Source organism: Protopterus annectens, chromosome 1.part2, assembly GCF_019279795.1.
Source record: "Protopterus annectens isolate FY-2018-M chromosome 1.part2, PAN1.0, whole genome shotgun sequence".
Lineage (NCBI taxonomy): Eukaryota > Metazoa > Chordata > Ceratodontiformes > Protopteridae > Protopterus > Protopterus annectens.
This window is the reverse complement of record NC_056727.1, coordinates 1,058,743,957-1,058,764,505: the sequence shown is the minus strand read 5'-3', so window position 1 is coordinate 1,058,764,505 and position 20,549 is coordinate 1,058,743,957.

Sequence of the window (20,549 nt, the reverse complement as noted above, 5' to 3'; positions counted from 1 at the left end):
GCCTGTGTGTGACCTCGCCAGCACTCTGGCTATGATTAGTGCCTGGCCGCTCACTTTCCATAGTCTCCACACTTGCATGTCCTTTGCCAGCACCCAGTTGTCCTTCATTTGTGGCCACTTGTGATGTGGAATATGTGGGCATTGTGAATCTGTGCGGGGATAGGGTTGACAAAGCTGGAATGCCAACCGGTGACACAGCTGCAGCCCCTGACAACCCAACTTGTGCCTCACTATGGTTGTCATTATGGTCAGAGTCGCCAAACAAGCTAACATTGCTTATATAGGGGGAGGGATTGGGACCACCATACCCACCTGTGAGGGGAAATGACAACATATGTGCATTTCTAACAGCATTATACGGTTTGCTATTATATACACACACACTCACACATACACTCAAGGTGTATCACAGGCATTACACAGACCTCACAGTAGGCAGCAGCTGACAGTCATGACACACACTCAGACCAAAACAGACACACTCTGGACAGGTCCTCAACATCATTCAGTGCATACCTTCCAACTTACTTTTTACTACTAATTTACACCACTCAGATGTCTGAGTGTCTTTAGTAGGTGGTGAGCCTTCACCTAGAATACACTACACCCATGTAGATGTTAGTGCTGTTCACCTGTATCGCACTGTGGCAAAACCTATGGAACATAACTACAAACTTTACAGAGTTTTCAGAGCTATATGGATATGTGAGTCATACTTCCTGTCTGCTGCTCATACCTCCTATGTTGGTCTGGTACATTACTGGTTTGACCACTGGATTGGTGACCCTACTTAATGTCATACTGCGATTTGCAGTTGTCATAACCTGCAGTACATGTATGGAAAAACAAGGGTGTTTACTCAAACAACTTCCCAAACATACAGTGGATATAGTAAGTGTACACACCCCTCTTAACATGCAAGGATTTTGTGACATATCACATGAGGCCACATTAATATTGCCATGGCATTTCCACCATTTCGTATGACATGTAGCCTGTGCACTCTGAATGAGAAACATGCACATCAGGTAGGTGTGGCATATCGTAAATGATATTATTACAATAGCTGGCTTGCAAGGCGGTGCACACCCTTAAACCAATACTTTGGTAAAGTACCTGTTGATCTCATTACAGCATTCAGTCCTCTTGGGAAGGTGTTCCTCAGCATGGCACATCTCAACATGGAAATGTTTGCAAACTCTCCCTTGCCAAACACCTCCAAATCTGTCTGATTTCAAGGCCATCCACTATGCACAGTGCTTGTCAGATCACCACATAGACTGTGTATTGTATGTAGGTGTGGCCTCAGGCTTGGCCACTGCAGACTGTTAATTGTGTTCTTGTGAAGCCATCCTTTTGTTCATTTGTATGCTGGGTGTGGCCCATTGTTATGTGCAATGTTGGAATTCCTCCCCATCCACAGCTATGTGGCAGACACCAGACAGATCATAGCCACAAGGTACTGGTGTTTAAAACTGGTCATAATACAGCCCCAGTTCATGCTGGTGGACAGAAAACCCAAAGCAGGACACTGCCATCACCCTGCTTCACTGTGTGGGTAGTGCTTTTCTGCTGTTATGCACTGCTGTTATTGTGCCAAATTAACATGACCAAATTGTTGACAAAGGAGTTTAACCTTGTTCTCGCAACACCTTCACACATTTCCACACGTGTGTTTTGAAAAACTGATCTATTGTTGTCCAGACATTACCCAGAACTGGATGTTGTTTGTTGTGAGGAACAGCTGCCATCATCAAAACACGCCTTATACCCAAGACATGTGGAGACCATGGAAGATTGTTGTCACATGTAGCACACAACCAGTACTTGCCAGAGATGTCTGATACTCCTTCACTGTTGCTGTATGGCTCCTGGCAGCCTCCCTGGACATTTCTGGTATTATATTCTCAACATACATGTTGGGATGTCCACTTCCTGACAATGTCACTGTTGCATCATATCTTGTACACCTTTTAATGACTATCTGCACTGTGTTCCATGGCATATGCATGGCTCCAGGCTGATACTTTTCTATACTGTGATCCCTTTGCAGCATGTTAAGCTGTATGCGAACCATGGCTTTTGCTGTAGCAGGCAACTGTGGGTCTGTGTTAGGATAATCTTGGTATGTGAGCTGACTGTTATTTGCAGGTAATCCAAGAGTCCATGACTGATGTCAGGTGTGTACCCAATATGATCTACTGCTGTGGTTTTATCAAATGCTGAAACACCCCGGTATGAGCTTTCTCCTGTGCACACATGCATCTAGCTTCTTGGACTGTTTCCACTCCACATACATGTTCTTCTAACAGAGTTGTATGTTTGCCATTTGCATTGCACAGATTATAAGACACATGACAGGTTGAATGGCTTTGGTCTTGTGTATTGTGCTCACATTTTCATATCTCAGAAATACCTGGCATTCTAACAGGTGTGTACACCTTTTATATGCACCGTATCACACTAAGGTATACAATATGCCCCTACTATTGGCCCTCTGTCCCCACAGTTTGGGAATCATTATCCATATGTCCTGCAATGACAGGTTTGTGAGGTATGCTACAGATATATGACATCTTATGCAAATAGGCCCACGTGATATCATGCAGTGAACCCCACAACAGGTGATCATGCAGATACTGGCAATTGGCTGACTGTAATGGTTCTGTACATAGCCACATGCATGACCTTAAAATGCCTGGGGTACTGGTGAGCTACAACAAGAAGATCTCATACTTACCAGCCTCAGGCTGCTGTGCCTGGTGTAGAGGAGAGGTACCTAGGTAGTTGTAAGGGAGAGGAATTGTCAGCAGCTTCACAATAGGCACTGGGCCAGGAGCAATGCTACATTTATGCACAGGTACAGTATACTCTATGCTATTACACTATTTGCTCTTCTTCACCAGAGATGTGCACTTGTGTGCATTACTAAACCCCACCCACTACTCTATTTTGCACTGACATATGCATCTATAGACTCTATAGTGCTCAGTTGGAATGTAACCTCAGTACAGTGATGTGCACTTTAGCTTTACCTGGATGCTCCTCACCGGTTTCCTGGGTGGCACCCACTTTCACGACTGTTACATCTTCTGTAACTGGTTCTCTGTGGGCCACCCCAAGGTTGGCAAGGAGGTCCTCCATTGTTGTAAGTGGGGCCTGTCTGGCTGGCCCCCCATTGGTAGTGCCATGGTCCCTCGCTACCACAGCAGCTGGTCACCAGCCACACTGAATCAGGTCAGTCGCTCTGTGCCTGACCAGTTCGTGTATGTGGGCATGGTTTCACAAGGTGTTGACTCTCTGTGTGATGTCTACCCAGAGGCCTGTCCTCTCCTGCTGATGTTGGCGACCACAACTGAATAGGATGTCATAGTGCTGCAGGATGGCCTCAGTTATGGCTGCAGTCTCCTGTACATCATAGGCTGGGAGCCTCTGCATGGCACCTGAAAGACATAAACAGGGAAAACATATCACAGGACCTCAAACGTCCAGAGGTCTTTACAGAGACACCTTATGACTAATGAGTATCAGTAGCCACTACATTACATCAAATCATACCCCTGTACCTAGCAGCAGTGTATGGACATGCACAGCATTTTTATGTTTAAGTAGGCAGTTTGCACCTGATTCATAGTGAGGGTAGGAGTGTGTGTGGTGTGCATATCCACCTATACTGATGTTGAGCCAGGGGGATGATGTTTGGCCTAAACATGTCTGAAGCAGGTCAGCTGTAGCTATGGTGTGTGTGTATGTGCTGTGGCTGACTTCCATTACAGGGTAGGTTATGTAGTTGCCTGTGAGACTGCAGACATATGTGGGGATGGCCTTCTGATTGCCCTCAGAGGATGTGTCTGATTTGTACTCATAGTCAGCATTACATTAATGCACCAGTGCTCTACTATGCTCAGTTAGACAAAGGCTGACATGCTGCCCAGATTATGATTGCTCCTACTTTGCCCTGTACAGCCAGTATAGCATCCCATTATGTGGTTTGTGCATTACTGCTGTCCAGCAAAGGGGTTTACTCTGCTTTGGTGGAGACAGGTTTTACAAGTAAGGTATTGCTGAGGCCATACAGCTATATGGGTGGTCATATATCTGTTTGTAGTAGGCATGAACACAAGGTTATAACAGAGTTGGACACCTCTACGATTGAAAAGTGGCACTTCTGCTTATGCTAGTACCCATGTCTGTGTCCAGCTGGCCAATGCATAAACCATTAGCTGTGGATGTGTACCTCTATTGGTTGCAGAGACAGTACAAGTACACCATGTACATAATGTACAGCTCATTTACCTGATGTTAAGCATCCCATGTCAGTTGTTATGATGCAGCAAGGTACACCAACCCATACATACATCTGCACAGGTAATAGCTGCTATACATTTCTGTTCTGTGTCAGTATGATACACTGCAATAACACTTGTGCTGCTCAGTCACTCCTGTCAACCTGTCAGGGCAGGACATCTGGTGGACACCACAAATACATGGTGGCCTATGTTCCCACATTAGTGACACTTTGCTCATATTGCTGTAACACATGTACATCAATTGATATTAGTGTAGACTTTGCATTCACATACATACCCTGTGGGATATCTGACACTCTTATGGCAGGCAGAGATGAGAATGGGTAAGAGTGTGGTAGTGAGGGTAGGGACTTTTGGTGTTGCATGTATGGCTAGCATGGGGACAGAGCTACTTGATATGATGGACAGATGAAAGGTGGATATATTGTGTGTGTCAAAGGCAAGATGGTGGGTTTTATGGCTGTGTGTACTGGTGTTAGGTAAATTAGTTCTATCACGGTGTGTATGGGAGTGATACTTGTTTAAGAGTTAACCTGAGGGTACATTATAAGAGTGGCTTTGGAGGTGATAAGACTGTCAGATAGACTGATGTTTCTGAGTCTGGGGATTGTTGGTGTAATGATGACAGTTGTTAATGCATATGTTCCAGTAGTTGCATGTGTGATGCATGAGACTGAAGTACTTTGGAGTTGTTGGATGAAATGATGATGACTGTACCCAAGGGTGGGGGACTGGTGATTGGAGCAGATTTCGATGTGCAAGTTGATGGAGAGGTCAGAGGGGATGCATAAATCATGTGTAGGTATGGTGTAAAGCTGGACAATGCAGAAGGTGAGATGGTGGTGGGGTTTGCAACAGAAGTAAGACATGTCAGTGGTGTATATGTACTTTTACAAGACTGTGAGGCATACGGTGACATATCAGAGTAGAGGAAGATGCACACACATGGATTATCCCCTATGCAAGTGGTCCTGTTTGAAGGGTGTTGGAAACTGTGATGTGGTGACAGGGGAAAGTGTACTTAGGCAGCATAGAATGTTGCTCTGTGGGATGACAGTGGTGATCAAGAAGAGGCGGAGGAGTGTGAGGGCAGCACCATGGATCAGACGGTAGATAATGAAAAGGTGGAGAGTGCGGTACAGTCCAGGGAACAGTTAAGACAGGCATTGGATGGCAATGATGAGTTAACAAATCTGTGGTTAACTACATCCGAACTAGTATGGGAGATGAGTAGAACATGGCTTGGTGTGATAGAAGTATGTCAAGGAGACCTGGTGGTGGAATGAAGACATACAGGGGAGTATGCAGAGAAATAGGTTGGCAATGGAGAAGTGGGATTGACAGACAGAAGCAGAGAGTAGACATGAGTATAAAGAAATGGGGTGCATGGCAAAGAGACTGTTGGCCAAAGCTAAGGATGAGGAGTCTGACATACAGATGGGGCGTCCAAGGGTTGTATGTAAGGTTAGACACCAAAGATGATATTTAGGATCTATACCTATTGGCTAGACAGAGGCATGTAGCTAGGAAGGATGTGCAGCACAAAAGGGTGATAAAGGAGTATGGGTGAAATGTACTCACAAGCTAGGAGTGTGTTTAGAGTATATGGAAACATTACTTTGATGGCCTGTTCCATGAGGAGAATGAGAGAGGGAGAGAAGGTTTGCTGATGTGGGTATGGTGATACAGGAGGTGCAACAGATTATCAAGGAGGATGTAAGGATAGAGATGAGGGGGGTTTAACACTGGGAAGGCTGTTGGTCCTGTTGACATACCTGTGGATGCATGGAGGTGTTTATGAGACATGGCAGTGGTATTTTTAACTGGATTGTTTACTGTAATCTTGCAAAGTGAGAGGATGTGTGAGATGTTGGGAAATTTGTATGTGCATTGCTTTATCTGAACAAGGGTGGTCTGCAGAGCTATAGTAACAAGAGATGGATAACATCGATCGGTCACAGGATGAGGTAATGGTAAAGGGTGGTGGCAGCTAGGTTGAGAACATAGTGAAGATTGATGATCAGCAGTATGGTTTCATGCCAGGTAAGAGCAGTACAGATGCAAATGTTGATCCAAGAGTGTTGATGGTGATCTACAGAGAAGCTCAGATGTAGCTGCATTGTGTCTATGTGGACCTACAGACAGCATATGACATGATGCCTGGACAGTAGTTGTGGTATTGTATGTGGAGGTCAAGGGTGCCAGAGGAGTCTGTAAGACAGCTACAGGATATGTAAGAGGCTAGGCTGACAGCAGTGACTTCTGTGTTTGAAGTGACAGGTGCATTTAAGGTGGAGGTGGGAGTACATCAGGGATAAGCTGTGTGTCCTTTCATATTTGCAGTGGTGATGGACAGGTTGACAGACATGATCAGACAGGGGCCCCTGTTGACTGTGCTGTTTGCAGATGACATTGTAGTCTGTAGTGAGATTAGGGGACAGGTTGGGGAGACTCTGGACAGGAGGAGGTATGTTGTAGAGCAGGGAGGAATGATGGTCAGCAGAACTAAGACATGTGTCTGAATGGGAGGGGGGATAGAGGAATGGTGACGATGCAGGGAGTACAGTTTAAAAGGTGGATAGGTTTAACTACTTGGGAACACCAGTTCAGAGTCATGGGTAGTGTGGGGGAGAGGTGTAGAAGGGAATACAGGCAAGATGTGTGTGGTGGAGAGGGGAGTCAGGAGTTATTTGTGACAGACAAGTACCATTAAGAGTGATATGAAAGTCTACAAGAGGGTAATGTGACTGGCTACATTATATTGGTTGTAGACAGTGGAATTGTAAAAACAGGCAAGATTCAGGGCTGGATGCAGTTTAGGATGTTAACATTTGCACGGTGTATCACAAGGGGGGATAAGAGTAAGGACATGTATGTTAGTGGGTTAGCCCAGGTTGGATGGCTTGAGGACAATGCCAGGCAGTGGCATGATTATGTTGGTGTGGACATATGCTGAGGAGGTATGCTGAGTATATATTGTCACTGATGAGGCTACCAGGTTAGAGGAACAGCAGAAGGCCTATGAGAGGTGTATGTATGTGGTGATAGCAGACATGCAGGTGTATGGTGTGTGAGAGCTTACACCCGGTAAGCATAGCTGTGCAATGGTTAAGAGTGTTCAAATTTAATTTTATAGACTATCAGCAATATGGCATTGGTTCATCATTACTGATATAATTTTATGTTTACCTTCCCTGACATTCCTCCTATTTGCTTTCATTACATTTATTCTTGTGTTACTATACTGTATGGGGCACTTGTGTTTATATGGGGGTTTCACATCTTTTCTGAGCCGACAACTCATTTGTATATTATTTATTACCTCATTTATTAAAACATATTCCTTTTACTACTGCTTTCACACGCAAAAGTGAACAGAATGCATTGAGGCTCGAACAGTGAATGCCTGCATTCAAAGCAGAAGCTCTAACCACTACACTATTTTAGAGTGCTTGTTTTGCTCAAATATTCCTATTTAGCTCCTTCGGATATTTAAGATATGCTAAGCACAGCTGTACAACATGCACACCCGCTCAGCCATGCTTAAACTTCATTGCGGACAGACAAAAAAAATATTAAATTTATGTTTTTTATTTTGTTTAATGTGGGGGGGGGGCTGTGCTTATGTTTCAGCACAATTAGAACATTGATGGGATGACAGGTTTGCATTAGCATGTATTTTATAGAGGGTATATAGTCATAACTCTCAACCTCTTAGAGCAAACAATCTGGACAAAGCCTTACATGATGTGGGGACAACTAGGGACATGGTTTAAATATTGCTCTTACAAACTTAGAAAGTTGACAGAATAATATGTTTTGCATTAGCATGTATTTTCTGAGGGATGTGACTCAAATGTTTTCTCTTTATTTGCCGACTTCTGCACTGTTGGAGGTATGCCATGGACACTTACAGTGTCAGCAGACATCCTCTCTGCTTTTCAATTGCCAAATGGCAATTCTAAAGTGAAGGGGGCATGTGTATTGTGACAGCACTGCTCTTAGACACACCCCCTGCGATTTCACACAAGCCCATGTCCATATTAGAACATGACAGCGTGCCTTCATGCATATGCAAGGAGTGCTGACATGCTGCATGGGAATGATCACTTCCGTGCAAGAATAAACTATTCTTGCACGGAAGTTTGTTTAATCGGGTGGAAGAAGTCTCTCTGTTAGAAAAGTATAGAAGAGGGAACAGATCAACAAAAATATTCAGAAAGATAGATGTGATAAAAGCAATATGCAATATTATAATGGATCGGGATTTATCATGCACTATCACAAATAATTAACTACAAATATCAGCACAAGCAGAAAAACTTATAAGATACACAGATAAATATAAAGGAAAAGTACAAAATAAGCAATTTATTAATGACTCGAAAAAAAGTCTTATAGAGAATTGGGAAACAAGGTAAAAGGAATTTAAAGACCACCAAAAATGAAGAAACAGATACATTTTGGAGAAAGATTTATGAAGATCATGTGGAACATAACAAAGATACTAAATGGATAGAAGAAAGAATAAGAAGTTCAAATGTGCAGGATATTAAATGGGATTAAGTAACAGCCAGAGAGACTGAAACAAAGTTAAGAAAAGCCTCTAACTGGAAAATCCCAGCCCCAGATGCAGTACCTAACTTCTGCTAAAAGTATTATCATCTTTGCATGAAGATTTAGCCATGAGTAAGAACTATTTATATGCGCACTCTGAACAGACAACAGCCTGGCAAACAACAGGAAAAACAATGCTCCTATTTAAGAGTGAACCTGTAGGCTACCCTAAAAACTATAGAACAATAACTTGCCTTCCGATGATGTATAAACTATACACTTGAATTGATGCCAACAGAGTTTATACTCATTTAGAAGAAAACTCAATTATGGCAATAGAAGAAAAGGGTAATAAAATAAAGTCATCTGGAACAAAGGAGCATTTGTTGTTAAATTAAGTCAGTGAAGAACTATAAAAAGGGGAAAAATCTAAGTATGGCATGGATGGACTAAAAAAAAAAACATTTGACGGCATCCCACATTCATGGGTAAAGGAGTGCTTACTGATGTATAAGATACACCCTACATTGATCAGTTACAGTACAGTGACCATGAAACAGTGGCAGACTACTCTGCAGCTCTGCCATGATAAAGGACAAATTATTATCCCAGGGATAAAAATTCAAAGGGAGATATTCCAGGGTGACCTTTTTTCACTGCTGCTCTTTTGCCTTGCCCTTAGCCCATTAAGCTGTCTACTTAACAGATTAGGTCATGGTTACAATTTGACTCCGAGAAAACAAAGTGTAAAGACTTCTCATCTGCTTTTTGTGGATGATTTAAAACTGTATAGTTAATCAGATAAGGAACTGAAAGCACAACTGCAAGTAGTCAAAAACTTTGTCAGATGATATAAGAATCTTATTTGGTCTTGATAAATGTGCAAAAGCAAACATTAAAGCAGGAAAGCTCCGTCAGGAAGAAAACATCAGCTTGGGACAGGAATGTGATGTAAAAGAACTTGAGCAAGAAAGAGTGTATAAATATATGTGAAATGCTGAAGGATCAACAATAAAACGAACAAATGAGAATAAAATTCAGTAAGGAATATTTTAGAGGACTTAAATTAATCCTGAAAACAGCATTGACATCTATGAACAAAGTTCAAGCTATAAACCAATTTGCTATTCCTGTCCTAACTTACAGTTTTGGAGTGATTGACTGGCCCTAAAATGTGTTGGATAGCTTAGATAGGAAAACAAGAAGGATGCTTTATGTTCATCAAATGCTTTATAAATATCAGTGCATACCAAGATTATATATTCCCCATTCCGAAGGAGGCATGGGCCTCCTTGAAATTTATTACATGTATAGCTCTACTATCGTGGGACTGCACACATATCTGCTGACCTCAAAAGACTCAAACATAGTGAAAGTTTTGAAACATGAGGAGAATAAATCTAAGATGACTTCCCTGCTTAGTCTAGCAGGAGCATATTGACATCAAGTGGGAGTGGAAATTAAACTTGAAGTAGATAAAAATCAGGTAGCAACTGAATGTGCCAAGAAACAAAAAAAAAAGAATGTAATGTGAAGGATCAGATGAGAAGGCAAAAAATGTGGAAAATGCATAAATATAGCTGCAAGTATAGAAAACACCTGGAACAACCTTGTGTTGATCAGGATCGAATGCAGGAATGGTTAAGGAGAAGCAAATTCAAAACAAAAAATGAAAGGTTAACATGGGCGGCCCAAGATAGTGGACTACATACACACTGGTTTACAAAGTTCATTGAACATGTGGGAGAAACAGACAAATATAGGTTTTGTAAAATAGAATTGGAAACAGTTGCACACCTTGTTGCTGGTTGTGACATACTAATGGCAGAAGGACTGTATACTGAAAGGCATAATATTGTGGTGAGACTTTTGCACTGAGGATTGTGCAAACATTATATATAATACTGAAGTAGCTGAAAAGCATTGGAAACATGAGGCACAAAGCATCATAGAAATGATAAAGTCTACATCACATGGGATCACCCATTACCAACAGTTCAAAAGATAGATTCAAGAAAACCAGATATAGTGGTTCATGAAAAGAAGACAAAAGTAGCATTGATCATTGAAATTGCTACACCCAGTGACTACAATGCCTTGCGTTCAGAGAGACACAAAGTCATTAAGTATCTGGATTTGTAGGCAGAAGTGAGAGCAATGTGGAAGAAAGATACCCAGACAATTCCAATAGTAATAGGAGCAACGGGTCTTATAAAAAAGAATCTACAATCATATTTAGATATGTTACCGATACATGTAACTTCGTACAAAATGCAGAAGGAGTTATTACTGGGCACATTGTGGGGGCTGTGAAGAGCACTTCTGGCTGACATCAAAGATTAAAACAATGCTAATTTCATGAATTTTAATTATATTTTGACTTAGGAATGGGGTCCATTCCTGTCACGGTATTAGAAACACAAAGGATTTGGAGAAATTAAAAAAGTGCGCAACACTATCATTTTGTTGTTTGTATCTTCATGTCTTATTATCATGGCTATGACTGTAGAAAGCCTATTGTAGGTCAAATATATCCAAGAGTAAAAATAAATAACTAAATACTATTCCCACTAACTTACAAACTTTAAATAGACATTCGGACTCACTACTGGTCAGTCACCTAAATATTAGAAGCTTAAATAATAAGGTCCACCACCTGCATGCACTCTTAGATACACATTCCCCGGATATACTTTGTCTTACTGAAACCTTGCTAAAACCATCAATGTCAGATAACAAGGTTTTACTCTCAGATTTTAACTTACTAAGGTTAGAATGTACCACTAGAAAAGCAGGAGGGGTAGCTGTACTATAAAAAACTACTCTAGATGTGACCTCTGATTCCACACAACCACCCTGTGTTGATAATGCTGAAATTCTCAATGCTAAGCTTCAAATTAATAAAAACAAAAGTATTAACATAGCTTGTGTCAACATTCCCCCAGGTAATAATGCAAACACTCTAGAAGATATCCTCTCTTGGCTGTCAAGTACCTACCCTCAAGAAACCAGTGTTCTAGGAGACTTCAACATCGACTGGAATATTTGCTCCTCAGAATCTCTGACCATCCATGTAAATCTATACGGATTTACTCAGATCATATCCTCCCTAGATTGGATGCTCATAAATAGCCATCCCCACATGTATAGGGCCGGTATCCGACCTGAAGACATAAGTGATTATTTTCTTACTTATATAATCAGGCATAAGACTGACATCCCCCACCAAACCACTTACAAAACGATTAGCAACAACAAAAACTTTAACCCCACTAATTTCCAAAATTAACTCAAAACATGTAACTGGGCAGTCCTAAAACATCTACCACTTGAAGAAGCTGTATTATATTTCAACACCAAATTCCTAGCCCTCCTTGATACCCATGCACCTGCACATTCTATAAGAACTAAAGCAAAAGTTGCCCCTTGGCTTTCAAAAGAAACCAGACAAATGATCTTACTTAGAAACAAAGCTTGGACTACTTGGCATACCACAAAATCCCCTTAGATCAACTTAGATTTAGACAACTAAGGAACAACACTAAAAAATCTACCACCCTAGATAAAAAAAAAAACTTTTACTGCCATTTACAACAGAAGCAACAAAGCAATCCACAAACGTTTTGGGCAGGCATAAATAAACTTATTCACCCAGGGCAATGCACAACTCCTACCCCCCTTGGCTACCATCCAAAAACCTTCGGAAGACGTTGCCATTTCCTTTAATAGTTTCTTCACAGAAACTATCCAGTCACTAGCTAACACCCAAGTCCTAACTCCACGGCACCTAGTTCTCAACTCCCCTTTAACTTTCAACCAGTTTCTACATCACTTATCTTTGCCCTAATCAAGAAACTAAAACCTACCACCCTTGCAGCGGATCTCCTCCCAGCTGAGTATCTACAAAAAGCTTCAGATGCCATAGCATACCCGATCTCTATCCTGATCAATAGAACTATATCAGAAGCCACTATCCCCTCCATGTGGAAGACATCCCATGTTATTCCACTCCACAAAGGGGGCAGTTCCACTGAACTGTCATATTACAGACCTATAGCTATTTTGTCACCCCTGGCAAAAATTATGGAGAAGTGCATCCATAAACAACTCCTGAGCCATCTCATTAAGCACAATCTCCTGGCTAACTCGCAGCATGGTATCAGACCATTTCACAGTACAACCACAGCCCTCCTCTCCTTCTCCAACGTTATTAATCAAAACCAAAACAACAATAAGCTTTCTTTTGCCCTCTTTCTTGATCTCCAAAAGCCTTCGACATGGTCAACCACCAACTACTCACACACACAATTAAAACTATTCCCCTAGATGTCCAAGCTATCCGATGGTTCAAATCTTATCTGAGTGGTAGACAACAGGCTGTACTATGGCAGAACATTGTTACACATCCTACTCTTTGTCCCAGTCTTTTTTTTTTCTTTTCTTTCTGAGCATGCATTTCTTTCTTTCTTTGTGATGCTTCACCATGTAGTGATTCATATTCATACAAGTTTACAAACATGCTATAGCTAATTACCTGGAAATCTGCAGGATCGTGAATTTCTCTACTGAGAAGCTATGACAGCCACTCACCACAGAATCAACAACCTGTGCAGACACTAAGGTAACCACATGCAGACAATGACATCTCCTGCAAAGAGAGACAGGCAAAGACACACACACACACACACACACACACACACACACACACACACACACACACACACACACACACACACACACGCTCATGATAGCCATTCACAGACAGACACTCATGTACTCACACATATACTGACTCAGCACTCACACATATAGTTTCATACAGACAAACACATATACACTCCCATTCTCATGCATTGTGGCTTACCTGTGTTGGCAATCTGTGCAGGATAAAGAAATTCCACTTCAGCCTATGCAGATCTCTTCCATTGAAATGCATAGATGTTTCCTGCAAGCCTCCCTGCTAACATTCTTGTTTGGACTCTGCCTAGCACTACCATAATATGGATACAGTATCTATGAATCCCACACCACAGAGGCCCTGTAACAAGGTAGTGCAACATGCAGCTAATTTCCATCAGCCCCACCATGGACTACCACATTTGTGTGTGGTACTACAAACCCCCCTTATAAGTTACTGGAGGGACTATGAATTGAAACTGTCTTGTAAATATGCAAGATAACTTGCAATCATTTTGTATAGACTTTAAGCTGAGTTTTAGTAACTTGAAGATCAATATGTCTATGTGGAAGAACACTGGGGACCATCATGGACCTGCACAGACTTTAAAGGACACCAAATTCAGGTCTGGGACAACTTTAGTCAGCTCCTTTTGAAGGATAGTGGTAAAGAAGTCATAATTGGCCCAATCTGCAGGTGAACCTATAGGTGAAGAGAATTCAGATCAATTGTGTATTCATAAAACAGCCAGCCTACCCTTCTCCACCACTTTGGCATGGCACTTCCATATGGAGTTTTGCAAGTTATTACCCAAGTCATTAGCTAAACAGATGCCTTGTTTCCTTGAACAAACTTGCATGTCAAATCCCAACAAACTGAAGGATGTGTTCAGTTAAGTAAGTCAATGAAGTCAATCAAGCTTTAGAAAAAAATTAAATACTTTAGGCCTTGGTAACCTTTTATTTGACAATAGCAGGGAATCCACGCAATAGCAACATCCAGAATGCAGCCTCTCTGATGACAGTAGCCACAAACAGTGTAATTCTACTCATTAATAATTTAATGTTCTCTGCCTCCAGATATATTCAAGTTCTTGCAATATTCTTTACAAATTACAATGGCAAAACTTGCATATATTTGAATTATGTGATTTTGAAGATCTCTCACTAATATAATGCAATTTCTTAGAAATATTATGGCAAGGAGAATTGTCATTTGAAGGAATTGCACCACTGCAGGAAACAGAATTCTCAATTTCTTAGCTCAAGAACTGGAGACAAAGCCAAAAATAATGGGTTACAAAATCCCAAACCAGGGACAGATTTTAAATATTGTTGATACATACTTTGAACATTGCTAAAAAGCAGGTTTGTATCAGCATGCAGTTTCTGTATGATAGGGCATCTAAAACTCAGATTCTGCAGTTCTCAAAATGTACCTGAAAATGACAAACGTTATGAATAACTGACCAAAAATATGATGCAAAATCAGGAACATTCTGCTATATCAAAGGCAATTGAGAGCTATGGTATGAAAAATGTTACCTCTCCAGCTAAGGACTGGACCTCTACACCAACTAAATACATGTTTAACTCTTTGTGAGGGGAATAGCCCAATGAGTAGCAAATACATAATGGTTAAATGAAACTGCAATCTATTATGCATCCTTAATACTGTATCAAAACACTAAGATCTCACCTCATTCAGTATATGAATAAACACCCTTAATGATGCACATCAGCACAGTGGAGATCAATGCTGTGCATGCTTAAATGAAGTTTTTCACCCTAGTATAAGGAAATACTCACAGTGGCATTTAAGCACTTTATCTGATTTTATAATACAAAATGTGCAGAGCATCAGTTACTGTTACATTCCCCATATATGCCAACAAAGTTAGTTAGCAGTGCTGAATGGAACAAAAGAACATTAGATAATTTTAGATGGATGACAAGGAAGCCATATGTTGGATGGGCAGACATGGGCCCCCAGGTGGCCACTGGAATCACCCCTACTTTAATCTGCCATTAGTGATGGTTATAATGACATATTCAAATACATATCCTAGTAATACATGAAGAGCTGTAGCTTCCCCAATGTACTATGACCAAAAAGGAAAATAAACAAATAAAGAACTGGATATTAGCTCAAATTGTGTAACATCTGTTATAGGTGATTGATTAAAGATGCAGTTCACCCTGTGTTGACATTTGTGTGGTTTTGGAAAGTATACAACAGCTTTGACTACAGTTGGCTGCACAGAGGTGCCCCTTGGTTATGGCTGCAGACTGATTTGCAGCTTAATGTGTGTTGTACCTTCAAAGAAGTTTGCTATTCTAAAGCAATTCAGTGGTTACTGCCATAAGTGTGGCATGCAGTTTACCTGATTAGAACCGTCAGATTCATACCTAGGAACCTCTGTAAAACAAGGTTGTTATAGCGTGGTTCTTATGTATATATCTTGCTATAAAGAAGTGATTTTTCATGCAGTTTTGGAGTGTAATCAATATGTATAATGGTGGCATTACTAAAGACTGCACCTTTACTTATATATATATTGTCTTTTAAGTTTATTGTTATAGTGCTTTTCTATTATTCGGACATGTATACTTCTGTATAATGATCACTGGTGTGAATGCAATAAATGTGTTAAGAGATTTGTTTCTACAAAACTGCCAGTATGCAACATAAATATAAGCCATGGTGGAGAGTCATAGTAATTGGGTGAATGTTACTTATAGATATAGAGACTTTTTGAATGTTCAGCATAGTGATTTCACAGACATATGTGTAGTCCTTCACAGTGGACTGAGTACATAACTAAATAAATACAACCAATAAATTTGCTTAAGTTTCACAAGCTGATTGTTATTACGTAAGATGGCATAGCCCAATCTATATAGAGCCATGATGTACAGAGAATGCTACAAATGTGACCATATGCTAGAAAAACTATCCATGCACCCAGAGGATAATTCAGTAGCAGTAAAAGACTGTATGCAGCAAATGGTTTGAAAATCTAGCAAGAACATATTCCTGTAATGCAGTAACAATACAACTACCACTGTGCTTGACTGTTGCTAAGGAAATGGGTCTAACAGAAGGGGCATAATTCAGTCATGGAGTTCATCTACTAATCTTTGTCATTTCCTCCTAATCGTCCTGCTCTTTATTATTTCCACTTCAGTTTTCTTAATTAGATTACAAGTTTGGGCCAGTGTGTCTTAAAATACCAGATGGCAGGTTGCATATATGGCAGCCAGCACCCAGAATGAAAATATCCATAAACTATTTATTCATGTGTTCTAACCCAAACAAACAGACCGGTTTTGGCAAACAGCCTTCTTCAGTGATAGTATCACTGAAGAAGGCTGTGTGCTGAAACCGATCTGTTTGTTTGGGTCAGAACACATGAATAAATAGTTTATGGATATTTTCATTCTGGGTGCTGGCTGCCATTTTGACTTTGAGTTATCTATTTTGGCCGTGCACCTGCTTGTCGTGCAAGTTCTTTTTTTGGATTGCGTCAGGTTGCATATATGGCCTTCTGTGATAAAAGACAGCTGAAAAACATTTTTTTTTAACCCTGGCATTATTCATAAAAAGTCATCTATTTCTTGCTGCCTTTTTCACTGTATATTCTAAATGCCAAGTGACAGGCACTTAATAGTCTACCATCAAGGATAGTGTTTCCATACCCTAATTCTTCTTACTCCATATGCCCAATCCACAGTATGATCTGATCCTAGTATAACCACTGTTCTACAAAGGTCATCATTCCTCTCCATGCAAACTTGCAATATGAAAATTCTCCTGGTGCTTTCTAATCACTAAAACTTCTTGTCCAGGTAGTAAAGTTTCAATGTTGGCTCATAGATTTCTCAATTCTGACTCCTGGTTCTTCGGTGTTTGCTGTAGAGTACTGCTTAAGTACTGAAAATTGCTGCCTTCAGAGACTCTGTTTCCATGTATACTACCAGAACTTTGTGGAGGATAACTCCCCTATCTGATGTCAGACCATCTAGCTTTCTGAGAATTCAATCCGTTTTGGCATCTGTAACCTGACCAAAATCAACTTTGAATCCACTCAAGCATTACCACTGATACAGTATTACATCAGGAAATCAAAGAAAGTATGGGTCCAATTAGTTAACAGCAATTTGATCAAGCCATGAAGCTGAAGACACAGCAAATGTTTAGCAATGTCCCCCTGCCCGGGACCCTGTTGAGTAGTTTTGTAATGCTTTTAACATGTTAAAATGAAAGTTCATGAGAATGCTGTCATTCAGCCTGTGGTGACGCCTATAATTTAATCTTCTCATTTCCACCTCCCCAAATATATCTATCACAGAATGTTTTTGATATTAAATGACTGAACCATGAGATCATAGGTGTGCTATTTTTTTTTACCATTGCAGGATGATTTCCTATTCTCAGCAGATATGAAACAGTGGTATTAGCATATATGTAAGTAGGTGTGGGGTCCAATTTCTCCACATAGATGTTCAAGGTGGCCAACTGCAAAAGTGTTTTTTTCTTAAAGTCACATAAAGTTTAAATATATGTATCATTGAGCAAGTTTAAAAAATAAAATGGCGGCACTCTGTACGGCAGTGGCTACTTCAGCTCAGCAAGGAAATGTGTACTGTTTGTCCTATTCTATGTCTAAATTAATAGAAAAAACTAAATCAGGGAAGTTTGCCAACTGTTAGCTAATTTATAGCAGAGATACTATTCTGGAAATTTGATCCTCAGACTTGCTGTGTAACAAGATTGATGAGTTGCTCTCTATGAGGCCTACAGCAGTTCTTGAGTTACAAAAGCTGGGAATCTTACTCAAATATGGAATAAAATGCCTGGTATGTACAGAATCAGCATTACTGGATCATAGTAAGAGAAGGAAATGCAATAGTGTGAATGAACACGCAAAATAGGATCTTGTGCTGGAATCACTGCAATGCTAAAAGCATATCCCTACAGGCCTGCACTCCCATCCTTTCTGCTGGCAAATGTTCGATCACTGGAAAGCAAAATGGACTATATAAGGCTGGAATTATTTATTCAGAACAAGGTGACGAAATGCTGTGTGCTTATTTTTACTGAAACTTGGCTAAACTCTAACATTAATGACAGTGCTGTCCATGTGGAGGGGCTATTACTTTTTAGAGCAAACAGAATGCATTCTCTCAGTGGTATGTCCAGAGGGGGAAGGGTCTGCATATACATCGATAATAACTGGTGTACCAGTTGTGAGATAATATCCTTGCACTGCCCAGATAATCCAGAGTTTTTGTCACTGAACTGTAGAACCTTTTATTTACCCAGAGAATTTAACAGCATTTGCATCACAGCTGTCTACAGTCCTCCCAGTGCTAATCTAAATGAGGCAATGACCACATTATACCAGACTATAAATGAACTGCAAAACAGAAATCCACACTGTGTTCATATAGTGGCAGGTGACTTTAATCAGGCCAACTTGAAAACACTTCTGCCTCACTATTTCCAATATTTGGACTTTGCAACAAGGGGTGAGAACACACCGGACAAAGTATACAGCAATGTTAAGCTGGCATTTAATGCAGTGCCTCATCTACACCTGTGAAACTCTGACCACCTGTCCATATTGTTACTACTGGCATATAAACCAGTGCTAACTAAAGGGAGATCAATAGTTATAAAAGCTAGAGTATGACCAGAGGGTGCAGTCTCAGCACTCCAGGACTGTTTTCTGACTGGGGCATATTAATGGAGGTGGTTACTGAAAACCAGTGTATCAACCTGGAGGAGTACACCAAGGTAGTGATGGGCTGTGGATGATATGTCAGTCACCAAAACCATCATCTCATGAGCCAACCAGAAACCCTGGTAGATGAGAGAGGTGTGCGAGCTACTGCAAGCAAGGAACACAGCCTTCAGGTCTATAGGTAGGGAACGCCTCAGAACAGCCAGAGCAAATATAAAGAAGGGAGTGGGGAAGCAAAATGCGCCTATGGCAGAAAGATACAGAGTTAGGTCTCTGACCAAAAAGACCCCAAGCTCCTATGGCAAGGTATCTAGTCCATAACTGACTACAAACCCCTATCTCCGCAATGAAAGGACAACAAGGAATTACTAAATAAGCTGAATGTCTACTTCAGCAGATTTGAGGAAGGGAACAGAACAGCAGCAAAGAAAATGCCCATCAGCCATAATGAGAAGATGCTCACCCTCAACCCAGCTGATGTCCAGAGGGCACTGCACAGAGTTAACCCAAGAAAAGAAGCTAGGCCTGACAGCACCCTAGGGCACGTGCTCAGGGACTGCAAAGCACAACTAACAAATGTCCTCATGGATATCTTCAATAACTCTCTGAGTCAGCAAATTTTTCTGAAATACTTCAAGGATACAACAATCATTCCATTACCAAAGAAGTCTCCACCATCTTGCCTAAATGACTACCACCCTGCATCCCTCACCTTCACAGTGATGCAGTGATTTGAAAGGCTGGTCAATGATGCCATAACATCTGAGCTGCCTGCTGATCTTGACCCTCTGCAGTTTACTTACCGAGCAAACCGCTCTATGGCAGATGCCATCTCTGTAGCACTCTATCTACCGCTGGAACACCTTGAGAATAAAAACACCTACGCAAGGGTACTATTCATTGACCAGCTCAGCTTTCAAAGCGGTAATCCCTCTTCATCTGGTAATGAAGCAACTCCAACTAGGCATCAACACTCCACTTTGTAACTGGATTCTTGACTTTCTCACAGACAGACCTCAGAATGTGTGCACAGGAAATAACTCCTCAGATAGCATCACTCTTAACACTGGAGTTCCACAAAGATGTGTGCTAAGTCCCTTGCTGTTCACCCTGTTAACACATGATTGTGCAGCAAGGTACAATACAAATCACATCATCAAGTTTGCTGATGACACAACAGTGGCGGGCCTCATTGGTAATGACAACGAAATAGCGTATAGAGATGAAGTGGAACAACTAATTACCTGGTGTGAAAAGA